Here is a 21,638-nt window from a genome sequence, read left to right as displayed (position 1 = left end):
GGTTTCCTCTCTGTGGAAGCTATGCTAAGCTAAGCTCACCCCCACTTGATTATAAACTGCACGAGGTAGGGCAGGTGCACCTTATTTGCATCTCCCTCTGCAAAGGCTACCATAGCCATGGCACAAGTAATGTCTCCATCAGTATTTCTAGGGCTCACGTGAAGCCAGCAATCTAATCCAGATATGCACTGCAGCCCTCATCCCCTTCCACATTCTCAACTCTCCCCAAATCACTGAGAGCCTTCCCAGGAGTCTATCTCCCCTTTCTCTTATTCTACGTGATCTTCCAGGATGACCCCATTCCTCCCTAGCCTTTAGCACCACCTAGGAGCTGTTACTCCTCACAGCTCTGTAACTGCAGTTCCAAGTTTCCCACACTCTGGACTGGACTGTCCAACTGTCTGTGGACTGGACACCTCATCTCAGTAATGAACTTGCCATTTTCCTCCCATGCTTACAAAGCACAAAAACCTCACATCCTTCTTACGTCTAATGTCTGTCTTCCTGGTACGTTCTCAAGTCTTCCCCCATCTCCTGGCCCCATTCACACACCTCAGGCTCACCTCATCTGTTCCTCTGACAACAGACTTCTCTCTGACCTCCATGCTTCTACTTTCTTCTCCCTTTCAATCCATTCTGCATTCTGTGTCTGCCAAGGGAATCATGCTAAAGCAAATCCATTCTCTTGTGTAAATGTGACTAATGGGAACCTCCTGTATAGTTCAGGGAGCCCTACTCACTGTTCTCTGGTGACCGAAAGGAGAAGGAAATCCAAAAAAGAGGGGATATATGTATTTGTAACAGCTGATTCACTTTGCTGAATAGTAGAAACTAACACAACATTGTAAAGCAACTCTATTCCAATAAAAATTTAAAGAATAAAGTGAACGAATGCAGTCACAGTGATAAAATATTTAGACGAGTCAATACTGAGAGTTGTAAACATCTTTCTCCATAAGAAGATAGGCAAGCATCTGCCAAGAATGTTGGGTTCCACGTTTTTGGTGTTTGCATCTTGATTCATAAAATATCTACTGAGAATACAAAAAAATAAAGCAAATCCAATCTTGTCAACCATTAGCCGTTCTTCTGAATAAAGCCCATATTCCTTGACTTGGTACTCAGGGCTGCCGTCTACCTTTCCAGAATTAATCTCTTGCCACCTCCTGGAAATCTGATGCTTATAACTATATTGAACACAAAATTCACTCGCCAAACACATGCTGTCTTTTCATGTTTTTTTTTTTTTAAAGACTCTGGACCATCTTTCTGGTCTCTTTAACCCTGGCAAACGTCTACTCACCTTTCCAAATCCAAAGGAAAAGTCACACCCTCTGTGAACACTTTCAAAAAAATAATTTCATGACACTTCCTGAATCCAGCTATTAAGACCTCATCCCACTGTGTGGTACTTACTAAGTACACATCCATTTATATCAAGAGATCATCAGCATCTTGGGCATGTTTCTTATTCATTTTTGCCTTCTTAGCACAAACCTGGCAGAACATAGGTACTCAAGAAATTGATCAAAGATCTAGTGTCAAAGGTAGGTGCCTACTGAGAGGTTACCGCGAGTCCTTAGAAGTTACCAGAAATTATGAAGCCTGGCCTTTTCTTGGCATTCTGAACCTGGGCAGAGGAAGGTTCCAGCAGATAGTCCTGGGGTGAAGGGATCACTGTGTCATTTAAAAAATTTCATCATGGCCACATGTGCTCAGGTTCATGAGCTGAGGGGGAACTCAAGTTCTGCTTCAGCCAAAACTTCCCAGTACAAGAAGGTAAAATGAGACTAAAAGGAACAGATCTTGCGCCATTTCTGTTTTGCCATCTACAGGATCCTTTGCCCAGGTTCCCTCTGATGTTGAAAGAGGACAGGACTGTGGTCATCTGCAGTGTGGCTGAGAGGGAGGAGGTGGGGAAGTCAAACTAGATGCGATAAATACCCCCACACGTGCTAATGTGTGCCAAGTCACTTCAGTTGTGTCCGACTCTATGCAATCCTATGGACTGTTGCCTGCCAACCTCTTTTGTCCATTGGATTCTCCAGGCAAGAATACTAGAGTGGGTTGCCATGCCCTCTTTCAGAGGATCTTCCTGATTCAGGGATCAAACTCTCATCTCTTATGTCTTCTGCATTGGCAGGCGGGGAAGTCCCATACCACTGTATCAGAGTAATTAAATAAGAATCTCTGTAGTGGGGGGGGGGGGGAGGGGCGCGGCGTTGCAGAGACCTGGGCACCTGAGACTTCAGAGCTCCCCAGCTGATCCCAGGGGGCCCCCAGGGCTAAGAACCATGGTTGAGGACCGCATGTTCCTTTAGCTGCACAGCCTTTAATACAGTAGCTCAGAAGTGTTTTCTCCTTAGAGGAAAAGAGCTTGGTACATCCAGCTTCAGTGGGTTTAGGGCGCAGCCTAGGAGCCTACAATTTTAACAAGCCCCCTGCTCCATGACTCATGATCAGAGAAGCCTGGGAAGCATGGTCTTAATAAAATACATCCTCGTAAGTAATGCGATCACACTCATTGTTATCTAAGACATTAAATATTTATTTGAAGGATATCTCTGCTCTCCCCCAGCCCAACCATAGACGGGAAGTTCCAAGAGAAGAGCACTGCTGTCTTTCTCTCAGTTGTAGTGGCACTTAGTAGGCGCATAGTCAATATTTGCTGAAGAGAAAAAAAAAATAAAGGCAAGGCTTTGGTCTGGTAGAAATCTGTGCCCCAAAGTCCATTTTATGTCTTCTCCCCAAGGGAAAAAAAATCACAGACTTCTGTGTCCCTTACCAAAAGAAGAAAGAAAGAAAAAAAAAAAATCCAAATACTGTCTTGTCAGTTTGAGACTCTCCGGAAATGGCATTTTCTGACCCACTCAGTAGAACAGAGGCAGCTCTTGTGGCCCCATTGTCCACATGGGGACGTGGTGTTCGGGGCTGGCTTACCCTGATTATCACCGGAAGGGTTCACCAGAAGATTTCCTTTCCTGCTAAATCTGTGCACCCCATGAGTGTGCTCTAAAAGGCCTGGCTGCCTGGGGGACTTCGGTGATTTATTAGCTCCTGGCTGGGCAACCAGGCTCCTTGGGGAAAAAAAAAAAAAAAATTGCCGTCTCCAGAGGGATAATTAGGAACGGAAGAGGCGGGGAAAGTCTTTCCTGCAGGAAACTGGTTCTTCTAAAATAAACCTGCTAAACCCTCTCCCCCTCCACGTGCTGGCCAGCGTAGGCACAGCACCTGTGAGCACAGACCTGCAGCCCCTCTGGTATCTCAGAACCCCCTCCTTCCAAGACCTTGGCTCAAATCCTTACAGTGATATGACTTGGGAGGAAAATGCTGAGTCCACGCTGAGTCCCAGCTTGAACCCCATCAGTAATTCTTCACTGTTCACAGGATAAAGGCCTTAACAGGATTTAGGTGGCTCTTCTTGATCCAGCCCATGGCCATCTTGGGCTCTGGCCAGACTGGACTATTTAGAGTTCTCCCCCGAAATTGCATTTTTCATGCCAAGCAACATCTGATGTGTTGTGGCCTCTGGGGGAAGCCTCTGTAGCTGGTCAGGCAGAACTTCTTCATGCCTTAGCCCTTAGCTCATCATCACCTCCACCAGAGAGGCTTCCCTGACTGTGCCTTTATTATCTCCCTCTTTCCAGAAGTTAGGTATTTGTTATCCCTGTGATTCCATGGGACTCACTATAGACATAACTCATTTTTCACACATTATCTGTCATCACCCTAGAGTGTTAGGTCACAAAAGGCAGGGCTCACCACCATCAAGTCTCTGTCGACAGTGCCTATCCTGGGCCTGGTATGTAGTCATGTTCTCATTCATTGGACACACATTTATTGAGCACCTGCTGTATGCCAGGATACAAAGACAGGCATGATCCTCAAGGAGATGACAGCCTTGTAAATCAAGGGGTGAGAGGGGCTCCCCTTTTCCCAGTGTGAGGGGCTGATGGAACTTGGCTTCCCACTAGGGCTGGCGGCTTCCTCTTCTGCTAGGAGGGGCCAGGCCTGAACCCCATCTCGGACAGTCATCAAGGTCCCCATGGCCTGGGCAGTTGGCTTTCCCCGATAACTCATGTAAACAGCTGGCACCTCAGTCCAGCCTGCCTGGTGTCCAATAGTTTGACTGTCTCCCAGCTGACAAGGCTGTTCTCACCTCTACTCCATGAGAAGGGAAGCTGATGTAAGTGTCTGGGCACAGTCTCTTCCCTGGAGCATTAACCCCCAAGTGGTTTGGGCTCTGGCATGTACCCCAGGGTGATGGCGAGAAGACAGGGTAACCCTGCCTGCCTCTTCTACTGCACATTTCCCCAGTGATAGCTACATTGGATTTGTCTTGAGTCCCACCAGGTGCCAGATGGAAACCAGAATAGAATCCTCCTTGCCTGATACATCCACATGGAGATGTTTGGAGAGCAGTAGGCTACTTTAGCGGCTGGTTGTGAGTGTGGGATTTGAAATCAGAGAGCGGAGTGTGAGTTTTGCCACTTGTTAACCAGAAGAAATGGGCATGTAGCTTCACTTCACATAATGTCCTATAGGTTCACCCCGTCATCCCAAATGGCAGGTTTTCCTTCTTTTTTTATGACCGAGTAAAATAAGCCAAGCACAGAAAGACAGTGACTATATGATTTCAATTACTGATGGGATCTCTGTGTTGAACTCACAGAACCAGAGAGCAGAATGGTGGTTGCTGGGGGCTGGAGGTGGGGAGAGGGAAATGGGGAGATAAAGGTCAAAGGGTACAAACTTTCAGTTGAGGATGAATAAGATCTGGGGATCTAATGAACAGCCTGGTGACAAGAGTTCACATTCCAGTGTTACATACCTGAAATCTGCTGAGAGAGTAGGTCTTAAGTGTTCTTACTACACACATAAAAAAATGGTGACTCTGCTAAGTGATGGATATGTTCATTAACCCAATTGTGATAATCACTTCACAATCACTTTGCATGCATGTGTGCTAAGTTGCTTCAGTTGTGTCTGACTCTTTGCAACCCTATAGACCATAGCCCACCAGTCTGCTCTGTCCATGGGATCTTCCAGGCAAGAATACTAGAGAGGTTTGCCATTTCCTCCTCCAGAGGATCTTCCCGACCCAGGGATCAACCCCCACCCCACCCCCATGTCTTATGTCTCCTGCATTAGCAGGTGGGTTCTTTACCGCCAGTGCCATCTGTGTCTACCATGATGATTTATACCAAAATCATTATGTTGTACACCTTGAAAAAAAGGGCACCCAGCCTACATCAGCCAATACACAGGGTCTGCTACGGACTGGATTTTTGTGTCCCCCATCATCCTCATCTCAAATTTATATGTTCAGGACCTATAGTAATTAGTTCACAAGACAGGAGGCCTTAATGCTCTTATAAGAAGTGACAAGGACCTACTGTATAGCACAGGGAACTCTGCTCAATATTCTGTAACAACTTAATTGGGAAAAGAATAGATACATGTATAGGTATAAATGAATCACTTTGTTGTATACATGAAACTAACACAATATTGTTACTCAACTATGAAAGTGAAAGTTGCTCAGTCGCGTCCAACTCTTTATGACCTCATGGGCTGTATAGTCCATGGAATTCTCCAGGCCAGAATACTGGAGTGGGTAGCCATTCCCTTTTCCAGGGGATCTTCCCAACCCATGGATTGAACCCCGGTCTCCCGCATTGCAGGCGGATTCTTTACCAGTTGAGCCACAAGGGAAGCCCAAGAATACTGGAGTGGGTAGCCTATCCCTTCTCCAGTGGATCTTACTGACCCAAGAATCAAACTGGGGTCTCCTGCATTGTAGGCAGATTCTTTACCAGCTGAGCTACTCAACTATATACCAGTGCAAAATAAAAAGTTAAAATAAATTAATTTTTTTTTAAAGGGAGAGATGATCTCTCCCTCTCTGCCATGTGAGGACACAGTAAGAAGATGTCTGTCTGTAAACCAGAAGGAGAGTCCTCAGCAGGAACCAAATTGGCTGGCACCTTGATCTTGGACTTCCAGCCTCCAGGCTGTGAGAAATAGCTTTCTGTTATGGAAGCTTCCCAGCCTATGGCATTTTTGTGATAGCAGCCCAAGCTGATAGAGATGGGGTCACTGATGCCCTGGACATCATGAACAAGCTAATAGCTAAGATTTCTCATTCAGGGACCAGTGGTCAGATGCGCTACTCTGTGTATGAGCCACCTCCCTTGGTCCTCACATTAACTCCATGAGCCCAGCACTCACTATTCCTCTTTATGAGCTGAGGAATCTGGGACATGGAGAACTGAAGTCAGTCACCGAATCAACGCAGCAAGTTGCAAAATCCGGATTCAAGCAAGTGTGACTCTAGCACTAGAAGAAAACGTGAGAATATAAAATTAATCTTGGCACATGGACAGCCTTTCTAAGCACGAGACAAAACTCATGGAGGAAAAGCCTGCAAAGTTAGATACATAAAAAATGTAAGTCTCTGGAATGGAAAAATACCATAAATAAAATAATGGGAAAATGACTCACTGGAAAAACATTTGCATCATATGAGATAGGGAAACAAAGGATGATTTCATATATTTTTAATATCTATATATGCATTTATATTGGAGAAGGAAATGGCAACCCACTCCAGTATTCTTGCCTACAGAATCTTGTGGACAGAGGAGCCTGGTGGGCTGCTGTCCATAGGGTTGCACAGAGTTGGACATAACTGAAGTGACTTAGCAGCAGCAGCAGCATGCATTTATATATTTTATATATTTTTCAAAGTCCTTGCAAATTAATAAGAAAAAGAACCAGCTGGTGGAGTAAAGGAACACAGGCTGTGAGAAATTAATATCTAAAGAGTTACCAATGGGAAATAAAGTTAAGAAAAGATACTCCGTCTCTGTTAAAATTAAAGACATGCAAATTAAAACTAAGATGAGATCATGAGATCATATTATTCACCTGTATGACTGGAAAATGTACTTTTTAAAATTATAACAGTTGTTAGGACTTCCCTGGTGGTCCAGTGATTAAGAATATGCCTTGCAACAAAGGGGATGTGGGTTCGATCCCTGGTCAGGGAACTAAGATCCCACATGCTGTGGAGCAGCTCAGCCCGCGTACCACAGCTACTGTGCCGCAGTGAAAGATCCCGTGTGTCCCAATGAAGACCTGACACAGCCAAATAAATCAATAAATTATAACAAGTATTGCTGGCAAGAGTGTGTAGAACAAAGTACTTGCCAATACTTTGAGGGAGTGTAAATCAATACATCTTTAGAAGGGTAATTAGATATTATCTGTGCATGTGTGCATGCTAAGTCACTTCAGTCATGTCCAACTTTTTGTAGCCCCATGGGCTGTAGCCCGCCAGGATTCTCTGTCCATGGGATTCTCCAGGCAAGAATACTGGAGTGGGTTGCCATGCCCTCCTCCAGGGGATCTTCCCGACCCACGGAGCAAATCTGCGTCTCTTATGTCTCCTGCATTGGCAGGCGGTTTCTTTACTACTAGCACCACTTGGGAAGCCCTAGATATTATCTACCCAAATGTAAAACACACATACCCTTTAACCCAGCAATTCCACTTCTGGAAATTTAATTGTACAAGTGTGTGAAGACCTGTGTGCAAGAACGTATGGCAGAGATGGGGAGGCATTCACCAAAGATCCCTGCCTCTCACTCCATTGTATAGCTCTGTCTCTAGAGGGTGGTGGCCCAGCCAAGGACTACATCTCCCAGCACCTCCTGCGGCCCTGTGGCTGGTTCTAACTCTGTGACCTCCAGGCCCAGATGTTTACAAAGTAGGTGTGTCCTTTTCATTTTGTTTTACATCTACAAGCTAAATGCCAAGAACTCTGAGGCCTTGGAAGGTTTAAAAGGGAGAAGGGGCATGAAGACCACTGATAATTAGGGAAACAACCCCTTTGGACTATCGTGAGCAAGACACACACTTTTCTCTTGGGGTTTGTTTGTTACAGCAGCTGGCATTGACCTGATAACTGAAGCACTGTTTGTAACAGAAAGAGAATCTGTAAACAGAATCTGTAAACAGAAACAATCTACATGTCCATTGGTAGGAAGCTGGTTAAATAAGCTCTAGTGAAGTCAGACAACAGCTTGTTTTATGGCTGTGAAAAAATAAAGTGGATCTATAGCAACTGACACAGAAAGGAGTCCAAGATGTATTATTAAGCGAACAAGAAGCAAGACGCAGAACAGCGAGTTCAGTGTGTGCCTATTTACCTACAAAATGTACACACAGATCGCACCATTGACATGCATACACCATCTCTAAAAAGATACACCGTCAACTGTTAACCGTGATTACCTTGGGGGACCCAGACGGCCTGTGGTGTAGAACGGACTTAATTTTCACCTTGATTTCTCTGTACTTATTGGATTTTTTCCCCCTTTGTAGTTTAAAAAAACTAGCTAATAAATGTTATGTTAAAAAGTCTCCATTGATCTTATTTAGGGAGAAGATAGCCGGCATGGAAGCAGTTTTGAGAAGTGAGGGGGAGGAAACATGTCTGGAGAAGCCGTGTCTGGCGAAGCCTGGGTGTGGGTCTAAAGCATGGATCTGTCAGGCTGGGAATGCACAGCTCCGCTCTCCAGAATCTGGGCTTGGAAAGGAGGAAGGGTGACCGTGGGTGTTGAATGAATGGATTTTGCTGCTGCACCTACAGCTCCAATAAGTTTCCGGGCAACTGGACGTCAATTTCTCAGGTGCCATCTGCGGGCTAGCCTGGCCTGACCACGGGGACACTATCAGGGGACCTGCTGGGGGTAACTCTGAGACTCTCACTTTCTCTCTCAATCTGGGTTTAGCTCCTTCTCCACACCCAAGCCTACTTTCCCTTTGCCCTGGGAGTGGATCCCTAGGTCAGCCCTTCCCGCACTTGAATATGCATTTGTATTGCCTTGGGGTCTTGTTGAAATGCAGATTCTGATTCTACAAGTCTAGGGAGGGGGCTGAGATTCTGCATTTCCAAAATGCTCTGCAGTGAGGTTGATAGGCTGGTCTGTGGCCCACAGTATGAGTAGCCAGGTGCTGGCCATCCTGGCACAAATTACATAGTTGGGACTGGCTAATAGATGTTGGGGGACTTCCCAGGTGGCATCGGTGACAAAGAACCTGCCTGCCAATGCAGGAGACGTCAGAGGTGCAGGTTTGATCCCTGGGTCCAGAAGATCCCCTGGAGGAGGGCACGGCAACCCACTCCAGTGTTCTTGCCTGGAGAATCCCATGGACTGAGGAGCCTGGCAGACTATAGTCCATAGGGTCGCAAAAAGTCAGACACGACTGAAACAACTTAGTACACAGGCAATGGATCATGAACTGTGGATGATGTGAATTCAGAAAACCATATTGGAGGCCCAGCTTTCCCATCTCCTGGCCTTGTGACTTTCACAGCAATTTCCTCAGCTCAATGTGCAGATGATAATAAGGTGGACTTCCCCTGGCTGTTGTGAGGGCTAAGCTGGATGAACACGGAAGGGGCCCATGTAAACCACAAAGTGCTGTATCTGGCCATCAAAGGGTTCCTCTTTCTCTCATTTCTCCCCATTAGTTTAAGTCTTTTTTTTTTGGTTCTTTTATTTAGTTAGTTATTTTTAAAGTTGAGATATAATTGACATATAATAGTATATTAATTCCAAGTGTGCAACATAATGATTCAACATATGAATGGATATTTTGTGAAATCACCACGATAAGTCTCGTGAACACCCATTACCAACGCACAATTTTTTTCTTCTGATGAGAACTTGTTAGAGCTACCCTCTTGTGCTGTGTGAGTGCTCAGTTGCTCAGTCATATCCGGCTCTTTGCGACCCCATGGACTGTAGTTCACCAGGCTCCTCTGTCCATGGGATTCTCTAGGCAAGAATACTGGAGTGGGTTGCCATTTCCTCTTCCAGGGAATCTTTCCAACAACCATGTGGGATGGAACCCACATCTCCTGCGTCTCCTGCATTGGGTGGATTCTTTACCACTGAGCCACCTAGGAACTCTCTTAGCAACTTTCAAATATGCAATACAGTGTTATTAACTACTGTGCTGTAAGATTTGTCTTTCTGATTTTCAAGAAGCGAATCATCTGTTTCCTCATGAACTCCCAATACAGCCCTATAGGGCTCCTTTTCTTCCCAAAATTCTTGAGAGAAATCTCAACAGCTCTGCTTCCTCCGCTCATATTCATCCCCAACTTGTCACATCTGCCTTCTGCCTCCTCACCCTCTGAAGCAGCTCTCTCTGAGCAGTCCCATTTTGTCCTGGCCTTGTTTTGCCCTCTGTGGTATCCAAGGCATTACCCCAATCCCTACTTCTTGAGGAACATGTTCCTTCTTGGCCTTGAGAACACAATGCCTTGGTTTCCCCTTTACCCCTCTTACCAGTCCTTCTCCTGACATTTCAGTTATTTTTCCTCTCCTTACCACTTATCTCTTTATGTCTCACTTAATGGCCCCAACAGCCACTAGTTACAGCAACACTCACATCTAATCTATGGTGGTGGTTTAGTTGCTCAATCGTGTCCAACTCTTGCGACTCCATGGACTGTAGCCTGGCAGGCTCCTCTGTCCATGAGATTCTCCAGGCAGGGATACTGGAGTGGGCTGCCATTTCCTTCTCCAGGGGATCTCCCTGACCCAGGAATTGAACCAGGGTCTCCTGCATTGCAGGCAGATTCTTTACCAACTGAGCTATCAGGGAAGCCCCATCTAATCCATAACTGAATCCAACTGGTAAATCTCCCATCCAGTCCATTCTGACATTGGTCCCTGCCAGCTTAGGACCCATCACAGCTTCCTTTTTCATGGTTGGAGCTGCAAGGAGGAGCAGCTCAGCATCTTTCTTTCTGTAGACCCTGCTTGCCAGCATCCATTCTGAGCCAGTTTGCTCCACCAAGTGGCAGGGGTGGTTCCAAGGGGTGGCTTAGGGGACCTTCATCCTCCTTACAGACTCTGGAAGTCAATCAAAGTGAACACAGATGGAGGGGAAGAAGGGAAAGTGCTGCTGGAGAGTGTTTGAAACTGGCAGGATGGCTGCATTTCAAAAACCTGATTCCTGACACTGGGGCCTCAGCACAGCCAGCAATTCTGCCAAGTTCCTCTGGCCAACTTGCTCTCCCATTCTGCAAGCAGCTTTTTCAGACCTTTTCCATACTCTGCCAATGATCAAAGCCTGCCCTGTTCTGCCCCTCTCAGCAGATGAGTTTGCAGCATACAGAATATAGAAACTGTTAGAATGAAACATCTTCACTATCCTGCTGCCAAAAACATGTTTTTTTCACACTGACCAGCCCCACGCGGAGGATGGAGCTAGTCAACCCAGTGGCCTTCTGATGCCAACTTCACCGTCCTTCCCGCCCCCCGGCCTGTGCATCTTCACCTCCACCTTCACCTCCCAGTATTCCCTGCCTGCAGTGTCCACGGAGGCCCCACCTTCCACCCGTGCCTGGATCCATGCTAAGGACCTGTCTGCTGTCCCCAGCAGGTCTGAATGCATTCCAGGCATCTACAAATGTCTCAGCCAAAGGCTGGATGAGTCAGTGAGTTCATCTTCTTTTTTTAACACCAAGCCTTACAATCTCACACTCCAGAGCCTTCATGGGGTACTAAAATTTTCAGGATTGAGAGCTGCAAGTCTGCCCCCACTTCCTGCAGCATAGCAGTGCCCTCTAGTGGGAGGTGATCCAACTGCAGCTGTTGGAAGCAACACCTCCTGCCTGGCCTCAGTTCCCTGTTGTCTCCCTGGGAGAAGTTAGCCACCGTCAGGAGTCCTTTTCATTTTGTCTCCCAAAGAGGCAGGTGTTTCAGAATACACGAAGCCCAGCAGTTCCAAGGGTGAGCAGGGGCTGGCTTTCTGATCATCCAGGGAGTAAGGAGAGCAATGTTGCTGTTGTCATTCAGTTGTGTCCAACTCTTTTCCATCCCAAGGACTGCAGCATGCCAGACCTCCTTGTCCCTTACTATCTCCCAGAGTTTGCCCAAGTTCATGTCCATTGAACTGGTGATGCTATACAACCATCTCATCCTCTGCTGACCTTTTATCCCCCTACCCTCAATCTTTTCCAGCGTCAGGGTCTTTCCCAATGAGTCTGCTCTTTGCATCAGGTGGCCAAAGTATTGTTGCCTCAGCTTCAGCATCAGTCCTTCTAATGAGTATTCAGGGTTGATTTCCTTTAGGATTGACTGGTTTGATCTTCTTGTTGTTCAAGGGACTCTCAAGAGTCTGCTCCAGCACCACAATTTGAAAGTATTAATTCTTCAGAGTTTAGCCTTTTTTATGGTCCCCCTGAAAAAGGTTAATAACCTGGATAACCACAATGGTGTGGTCACTCACCTAGAGCCAGACATCCTGGAGTGTGACGTCAAGTGGGCTTTAGGAAGCATCGCTACCAACAAAGCTAGTGGAGGTGATAGAATTCCTTCTTTCTTCTTCTTCTATTCACTTAGTTGTGTCCAGCTCTTTGCGACCCCATGGACTGTACAGTCCATGGAATTCTCTAGGCCAGAATACTGGAGTGGGTAGCCTTTCCCTTCTCCAGGGGATCTTCCCAACCCAGGGATTGAACCCAGGTCTCCCGCATTGCAGGTGGATTTTTTACCAGCTGAGCCACAAGGAAAGCCCAAGAAAACTGGAGTGAGTAGCCTATCCCTTCTCCAGGGGATCTTCCCGACCCAGGAATCAGTTGAGCTATTTAAAATCATGAAAGATGAAGCTGTTAAAGTGCTGCATTCAATATGGCAGCAAATTTGGAAAATGCAGCAGTGGCTACAGAACTGGAAAAGTCAGTTTTCATCCCAATTCCAAAGAAGGAGAGCAACTCTCTTGGGCAAATCCCTGGGAGTTGTATATCCAATGCTTAGATATCATCCAGGTCAAAGATGCACTTGTACGGTTACTGAGTCAACAATACTTCTACAGGCCTTGCCCAAACTGTGCAAATCTGGATTCGTGTCCAGGCAGTGGTATAGAATGGTCCAGCTCTACATTTCTGTTCTGGAAGGTATTCAGGACACCCCGCAGGACGAGCTAGTTGACATTCTCAAATCCATCCGTCCTACCCTCTCCTGCCTCTAGGCCTTTTCTCCTTTTTCTGCCTAGCACACTTTCCCCTGACTCTTCCATGGCTCAGTCCTTCTCATTCTCAGGTCTCTATTCAAATGTCACCAATCTCAAATGTCACTCTGTAAACCCCATGGTTCATTTCCCTCACCGCACTGAGCATGATCCGTAATTCTCTCGCATATCTGTTTACCTATTGCCTTTCCTCCCAGTTAGTCTGCACACCCATCAGGAAGGGATACTGTTTCCTTGCTGAGTGTGGAGTCTCAGTCCTTGTCACTGGGACACACCACCACAGGCAGCCAAAAAGCATATGACGCGTGCTTGTCAAATGAATAACGGGAAGAAGCAAAGCCTAAAGCAAGAAGACCTGGGCACCGTGAAGAAATGCAGCAGCCCAAGCTCTTTAGAAAGGGTTTCCCAAAGTTCTATCATCTCTGCACATCATCTCTGGTGTGCAAGTGATTCGTGGATGAAAACTGTATTTTTAAAAACACTTTTGTGTTTATTTTAATGCATTTTAGAAAATTAGAACTAGAACATCTAGAGCATTTAAACATCTAGTTTAAACTAGAACTAAAACTTTAATTTTATTACTTAGGATGAGGCTTAAACATGCAGTGAGCATAGAAAACGTGACTTGATCTGAAGACAAATACTAAGAAAATAATAGTACAAATGGTATATGAATATTCGGGGGAAAGGCGATACTAATGACGACAGAAGTTTGGGAACCTCTGGCTCAGACAAGTTATTTTGGCCAAAGGGAGTCCAAGCCAGACTAATGTAGACATAGACTCATTCAACAAATAACTATTAAGTACCCATGTTTGCCAGCCATTGTGCCAGGCGCTGAGGCCATGGCTCTAAGTAAGATAGATATAGCCCTTGCCCTCATGGAGCCTCTGGTCTGGTGGAGGACATAAGGAACAAATGGGGAAATACATAATTACAATCCAGGGTGGGGGGAAAGAAAAGCAAGCTTAACAAGGGACTGAGAGGTCAGAGAAACCGCAGAGTGGACATTTGAGCAGAAGATCAACAGATGAGCATTGGCTTGGATGGAAAGACCATAGGATGAAATGAAAAGACAATAGGGTAAGACAGAAACAGGTATAGATGAGGTCAGATGGTACTGTCGAGAATCTAAAAACGCATTAGCAAACCACACTGACAGCAGTCAAGAGGAGGCCTAACAACGAAGAAAATAAAAAATCAGAACAAACTTGAGCCTGATCTTGGGCTTCTCAAGTAAAGATCCACAAGACTGAACTGATGAGAGAGGCGACGTGGAAGAGGAGAGGCGACAGAGTAGTCGTTAGCAAAGAATAGTTTGGGATGTTATTGAAGAGGAAACCAGAAACAAATTGAATAGAGCTACAGGCAAAAGATTTCACTAAAGAGGCATTTCCAGAGGTAAAAGAATGGGCAACGTGGACATATCAAAAGGTCAGCTTAGTCCAAACAAAATAAAACTTACATCCGTGAATCCATCCATCCATTCATCTATCCATCAATCATCTATCTGTACATCAATCTATCTGTACATCTATCTGTACATCAATCATCTATCTGTACAAACATGCATCAGGGCAAACATTTAAAATTATATGGGAAATGCAGAAGTTCTATAAGTATTATTGATATCCAAGCTAGATAAAGCAAATGAAACAGCTTTTCTACAAATTTAAGCCAGAGACGGACTTTAAAGCAGCATTAAATGCTAGAAAACACAGATCATCATCCATAGTTTTTAAAAATATTTATTCACTAATCTATTTATTTGGCTGCACCAGGCCTTAGCTGTGGCGGGTAGGCTTTTTCTTTGTCAGCTGTGGCATGCAAGCTCTTAGTTGAGGCCTGTGGGACCCAGCTCTCTGACAGGGACTGAATCCAGGCCTCCTGCATTGGGAGTGTGGCGTCTCAGCCACTGTACCACCAGGGCAGTCCCATCTATAGAGTTCTGTGGGAAAAAAAATGACTCCAAATACTTAATATTTAGACAATTCACTTGCGAAGGCAAAAGAAAAGCACTATAAGTTTGAAAAGCATTCCACCTCATTCTCCAAAAAGTTTTCTTAAAAATAAAAGCAGTGATTTGAGAGATGGTGTGAAGGAACTGGGAAAAGGGGAAGTGGTACATAAAAGGACAGACTAGGACTGAACCAACTATGGAGCTCAAAGAACTAACACATTTAGCACTCTTTCTTTCTTTCTTTTTTGGCCATCCTGTAGGACATGTGGGATCTTAGTTCCCCAACCAGGTATCAAACCTGTGCACTCTAAAGTGGAAATGCGGACTCTTAACCAGTGAACCACCAGGGAAGTACTTATTTTAGCTCTTAATATCAATATTTTTCTTTAAAAATTAGATGTAAAAAGTAATAATCTATACCTCGATAGAGTTGAAAAATTAATAAATAATTTGACCAATCAAATTCAAAATCCAGGGTTAAATCACCACAAAGACATTGGCAACAGAGGAAGAGGGGGAGGGAAGGGGCAGAGAGTCCCCCCTACTCATTTGCTCTATTGGAGAAACATACAATGAAGAATTACAAACAGGACATGTATCTTTCAAGGCACTGGAAAATAAAAAAAGTAAATTAAGTGCAGCTCATATAAGAAAAGAGACAGGAAAGGAAAGCAAAGAGAAAACAGTCAAAATTACACAGCAGATGACAGAAGTACAGATTGTGTTAATATCAAAAATCATCGGATATAGGCTAAACCCCATAATTTTAAAGAATGACAACAGTAAAGATTTCTCATTTCAACATAAAACCTAGTCAGTCATATTTGTGTTTACAAGACCACCCCAGAACACAAGGATGGAAACATTTTGTATGAAAGTGGAGAGGTTCAGATACAGCAGGAGAATGCCAGTCTAAAGAAAGCGAAGTCACGTTATTAATATCAGAAAAAGTAGACTCCAAGACAGAAGACTTTCAATGAGACAAGGGGCAGCATTTAATTTTGAGAAAAGTTCCCATTCATGGTAGTACTTCCATATGACATGGGAGCTCAAACACTGTGCCATCTCTCCTCCTCTGTTGCCGCTAAATCGATCATGAAGAGACAGAATGCATGAAGTCAAAATATCAAGAGAATGGGTGAAGAGTTGGTGGCAGACAATGAAGAGAGGCTCGCTTGTGGAAGAAGGGAGGCTGACTGGCGAGGGGTGTTGGTTTTGGAAGAGAAAGCTGAAGTGGCTGCAGGGAGAAGGGGGCATCACTAAGGAGAAGAGGGTGGAATCTTCCCAGAGCTCTGGAACTGGAGGCACCAGGGACCCAGGCGGGGTGATAGATGTGGGCAGAAGCACAGTCAATGTTAGAACTCTCTGGAAACAGCAACTGGACTTGCAGAGCTCCTCTTCCCCAGCCCTACAGCCAGGTTGGAGCCACTTCTCCAGCAGGGCAGAGATGGAAACATGATCCTTCTTCTGAAATAGGCAGCCCCCAGACATTGTCAAGGTGAAGTGGGGGTGGGGGTGGGGTGAGATACCTGCCAGAATGCTGACAGGCAGCTTATCTACCTCAAGCCGGCAAGTGGAAGCGCCCCCTTAAGAGAAACTGACCAGTCAAGATTCCAAGTAATATCTACCAAAGCACAATTTATTAAGAGTAAAGCTGCCATATCCTGCTGAGATCCATATCATTACATGTAATACAGAATCATAACTCAGTGTAGAAATAGGTCATAAGAAAAAAAAAAATGATCCTCTCAACAGATTCTGAAAAGGCACTTAGTAAATTCAACATCCATCACTAATTAAGAAAAAAATTACCGTAAGAAACCAGGAAGGCTGCATCTTCAACATGAAAAAGGAATATATATCTTTAACCCACAGGGACTTGAAGGATTAAATAGTATCAATAGCTGGCTTTTTAAAATAAGTTTTATTGACGTATAGTTGATTAACAATGTTGTGATTTGTGAACAGCAAAGCGACTCAGTTATACATATACTCCTTTTTCATGTTCTTTTTCCATTATGGTTTATCACAGGATATTGAGTAGAGTTCCCTGTTCTATACGGTGTATGCCTGCTAAGTCGCTTCAGTCGTGTCCAGCTCTTTGCAACCCTTTGGTCTACAGTAGCCAGGCTCCTCTCTCCATGGGATTGTCCAGGAAAGAATACTGAAGTGGGTTGCCGTGCCCTCCTCCAGGGGAATCTCCCTGACCCAGGGATTGAACCCACGTCTCTTATATCTACCTCCACTGGCAGGTAGGTTCTTTACCACTAGCGCCAACCTGGGAAGCCCACTTGTTCTATTCAGTCAGATCAGGACCTCACTGCTTATTTACCCTATATGTAATAATTTGCATTTGGTACCCAAACCCAATATTTCCCTGTCCTCCCCTTCTTCTTGGCAACCACAAATCTGTCCTCTTCAATAGCTAACTTTGATTGAGAGCCATGTGGCAGGCATAGTTCTAACTATTTTCATATCTGTTATCTCATTTAAACCTCATCATGGTATCACTAGGTAGGTATTTGTATTAACCTTACAACGAAAGGAAATTTGAGGAAATTTGGCACAAAAGAATAATCTGCCAAAGACCCAAAGTACTGATCAGTGAAGCCAGGATATAAACCCAAGTGTTTTGACTCTAGTGCCTGTGCTATAACCTCCGGGCTATGAATCTCATTACAGTCAGGCAAGACAAAGATGCCTGCTAACACAATTAATATTTAATATTGTTCCATAATTTATAGACAGTTCAATTAAAAGTTTAATAAATGGAGAGATGGGAAATCGTAATATTAGAAAGACATCCATACTTCTCAAATTAATCTATAAATCAAGTGTAATACCAATCCAAATCCCAAGAGGATTTTAAAAATTGAATTTGACATTACAATTATAAAGTTTCTTTTGGATGGATAAATTAAAAATAAGAGCCAATGCATTGTGTTAGAGAAAGAACCATGGGGAGGAAGCTACAGTGTCATACAATATATATTATAAAGCCGCAGTAATTAAAACGGTGTGGTTCTAGCTCAGACATAGGCAAATGGATTTATAGAACAGAATACAAAATCAGAAATAAGCACAGCTATATAAGAAACACATAATAAAGGTAGTATTTCAAATCAGTTGGGAAATTATGCATTACTGGGACTTTGTTAGGACAGAGTCCCAACATAGCTGGAAACAAAGCTTAATTGATTAAGCTGGAAAAAATATAGTCAGATTTCCTCATTTACATCTACACCAATATTAATTCAAGATAAATGAAACATTTCAATGTTGAAAACAATGGAGTAAGAGATTAAGATTTCAGTAAGAATGTATATATTCTTGAGACTTGGAAAGACTATTACCATGATATCAAAGAAGAAAGCAGAAGTTAAAGTTCTGGGGAATTCCCTGGTGGTACAGTGGTTAGCACTCAGTGATCTCACTGCTGGGGCCCTGGGTTTGATCCTTGGTTGGGAAATTAAGATCCCACAAGCTTTGAGATGTAAAGTTTTAGAAGACAAAAAAAGTAACCACAAGGGGAAATAAAATGGAAAAAAAAAAAAGCAAATGGTATTCCAAATAGGGTAGACAAATATTTAATATATGTAATAAATATAGTTTTTATAAATCAGTAAGGAAGACTCACCAACACAAAACTGAGAAAAAGACAAAGGATTCCCGAAAGAAGGTATAAAACTGATAAAATAATAAAATACTCGTGGTAAAGAACCCGCCTACTAATGCAGGAGACATAAGAGGCGCAGGTTTGATCTCTGGGTCTGGAAGATCCCCTGGAGGAGGAAATGGCAACTCACTCCAGTATTCTTGCCTGGAGAATTCCATGGACAGAGGAGCCTGGCACGCTACAATCCATGGGGTCACAGAGTTGGACATGACTGAAGCGACTCAGCACGCAAAATAATAAAATTCATTAGATAGCAAAGAAACACAAATTCAATCTAAATAAGATAGCATTTTGAACCTACCACAAAGTTAAGAATTATTTAAAGTTATCCGTGGTGCACAGAAATATGCTCCCTCATACAATTCTAGGATTTCAAATAACTTGAAATTTAATGGAAGACACTTGTTAGGACTCAACCTGTTGAAATGTTAAGATATTTACTGAAAGATTTATAATATAGGCATGTTCAACACATTCTTCTTTAGTTAAAGTGGTAAAATAATGGAAAGAACTTAAATGCACACGATACTATATTGATTAAAAAGTGATGGTATATGCATTTTATGAAATGCTATGCTGCAATTATGAGTAAAGTTTCAGAAAATGTTTAAGATAATGGGAAAATGCTGGTGTTAAACTGGTAGGCAAAAAAAGAAGTTAGAAAATATCATATTATACATGATAACTGGTCTTTGTGTGTGGGTGTGTGCATATCAAAAGGGAAGCCATAGTTAGATACCCCTGGATAGTCTGGTATTCTCTAAGTCTCCCAACTATGTAAAAAACACGATTTGCTGTTCTTAATGATTTTTCCTGAAAGATGTGTAGATAGAATAGCCTGCTGTTCATTTGATATTCATACAACTTAAGTTCAGTCACTTAGCTGTGTCTGACTCTTTGCAACCCCATGGATCACAGCACACCTGGCTTTCCTGTCCACCACCAACTTTCGGAGCCTGCTCAAACTCATGTCCATTGAGTTGGTGATGCCATCCAACCATCTCATCCTCTGCTGCCCGCTTCTCCTCTTGCCTTCAATTTTCCCCAGAATTAAGTTCTTTTCCAAGGAGTCAGTTCATCACATCAGGTGGCCAAAGTATTGGAGTTTCAGCTTCAGCATCAGTTCTGCTGCTGCTGCTACTGCTGCTAAGTTGCCTCAGTCGTGTCTGACTCTGTGCGACCCCATAGACGGCAGCCCATCAGGCTCCCCCGTCCCTGGGATTCTCCAGGCAAGAACACTGGAGTGGGTTGCCATTTCCTTCTCCAATGCATGAAAGTGAAGAGTTAAAGTGAAGTTGCTCAGTCATGCCCAACTCTTAGCGACCCCATGGACTGCAGCCTACCAGGCCCCTCCGTCCATGGGATTTCCCAGGCAAGAGTACTGGAGTGGGGTGCCATTGCCTTCTCTGAGCATCAGTTCTTCCAGTGAATATTCAGGACTGATTTCCCTTAGGATTGACTGGCTTGATCTTCTTGCAGTCCAAGGGGCTCTCAAGAGTCTTCTCCAACATCACAGTTCAAAAGCATCAATTCTTTGACGCTCAGCTTTCTTTATAGTCCAACTCTCACATCCATACGTGACTACTGGAAAAACCATAGCTTTGATTACACGGACCTTTGTCAGTAAAGTAATGTCTCTGCTTTTTAATATGCTATCTAGGTTTGTCATACTTTTTCTTCCAAGGAGCAAGCGTCCTTTAATTTCGTGGCTGCAGTCACCATCTGCAGTGATTTTGGAACCCGAGAAAATCAAGTCTGTCAGTGTTTCCATTGTTTCCCCATCTATTTGCCATGAAGTGAGGGGACCAGATGCCATAATCTTCATTTTCTGAATGTTGAGTTTTAAGCCAATTTTTTCACTTTCCTTTTTCACTTTCATCAAGAGGCTCTTTAGTTCTTCGCTTTCTGCCATAAGGGTGGTGTCATCTGCATATCTGAGGTTATTGATATTTCTCCAGGCAATCTTGATTCCAGCTTGTGCTTCATCCAGTCTGGCATTTTGCATGATGTACTCTGCATGTAAGTTAAATAAGCAAGGTAACAATATATAGCCTTGATATCAGATCAGATCAGATCAGTCGCTCAGTCGTGTCCGACTCTTTGCGACCCCATGAATCGCAGCACGCCAGGCCTCCCTGTCCATCACCAACTCCCGGAGTTTACTCAGACTCATGTCCATCGAGTCAGTGATGTCATCCAGCCATCTCATCCTCTGTCATCCCCTTCGCCTCTTGCCCCCAATCCCTCCCAGCATCAGAGTCTTTTCCAATGAGTCAACTCTTTGCATGAGGTGGCCAAAGTACTGGAGTTTCAGCTTTAACATCATTCCTTCCAAAGAAATCCCAGTGCTGATCTCCTTTAGAATGGATTGGTTGGATCTCCTTGCAGTCCAAGGGACTCTCAAGAGTCTTCTCCAACACCACAGTTCAAAAGCATCAATTCTTTGGCGCTCAGCCTTCTTCACAGTCCAACTCTCACATCCATACATGACCACAGGAAAAACCATAGCCTTGACTAGACGAACCTTTGTTGGCAAAGTAATGTCTCTGCTTTTGAATATGCTATCTAGGGTGGTCATAACTTTCCTTCCAAGGAGTAACTGTCTTTTAATTTCATGGCTGCAGTCACCATCTGCAGTGATTTTGGAGCCCAGAAAAATAAGAGTCTGACACTGTTTCCACTGTTTCCCCATCTATTTCCCATGAAGTGATGGGACCGGATGCCATGATCTTTGTTTTCTGAATGTTGAGCTTTAAGCCAACTTTTTCACTCTCCACTTTCACTTTCATCAAGAGGCTTTTGAATTCCTCTTCACTTTCTGCCATAAGGGTGGTGTCATCTGCATATCTGAGGTTATTGATATTTTTCCCGGCAATCTTGATTCCAGCTTGTGCTTCTTCCAGCCCAGCATTTCTCATGATGTACTCTGCATATAAGTTAAATAAG

General features: G+C 44.1%; 1 protein-coding gene and 1 long non-coding RNA gene across 2 annotated transcripts in view; both read right to left on the bottom strand.

The window, feature by feature from the left end:
* Positions 1–21,638, bottom strand: part of HS3ST2 (heparan sulfate-glucosamine 3-sulfotransferase 2) — a 117,017-nt gene that overhangs the window by 11,602 nt on the left and 83,777 nt on the right. The window lies entirely within an intron of this gene.
* LOC132343854 (uncharacterized) lies at positions 2,525–3,698 on the bottom strand. The gene is made up of 2 exons (XR_009492853.1): positions 3,306–3,698; positions 2,525–2,668 (listed from the first exon to the last, which is right to left on the bottom strand). It is a non-coding gene; the product is annotated as an uncharacterized lncRNA (long non-coding RNA).

The sequence above is a fragment of the Bos taurus genome, chromosome 25 (genome assembly GCF_002263795.3).
Source record: "Bos taurus isolate L1 Dominette 01449 registration number 42190680 breed Hereford chromosome 25, ARS-UCD2.0, whole genome shotgun sequence".
Taxonomy (NCBI): Eukaryota; Metazoa; Chordata; class Mammalia; order Artiodactyla; family Bovidae; genus Bos; species Bos taurus.
The sequence above is the reverse complement of the archived record's forward strand: the minus strand, read 5'-3'. Positions and strand labels throughout refer to the sequence as shown.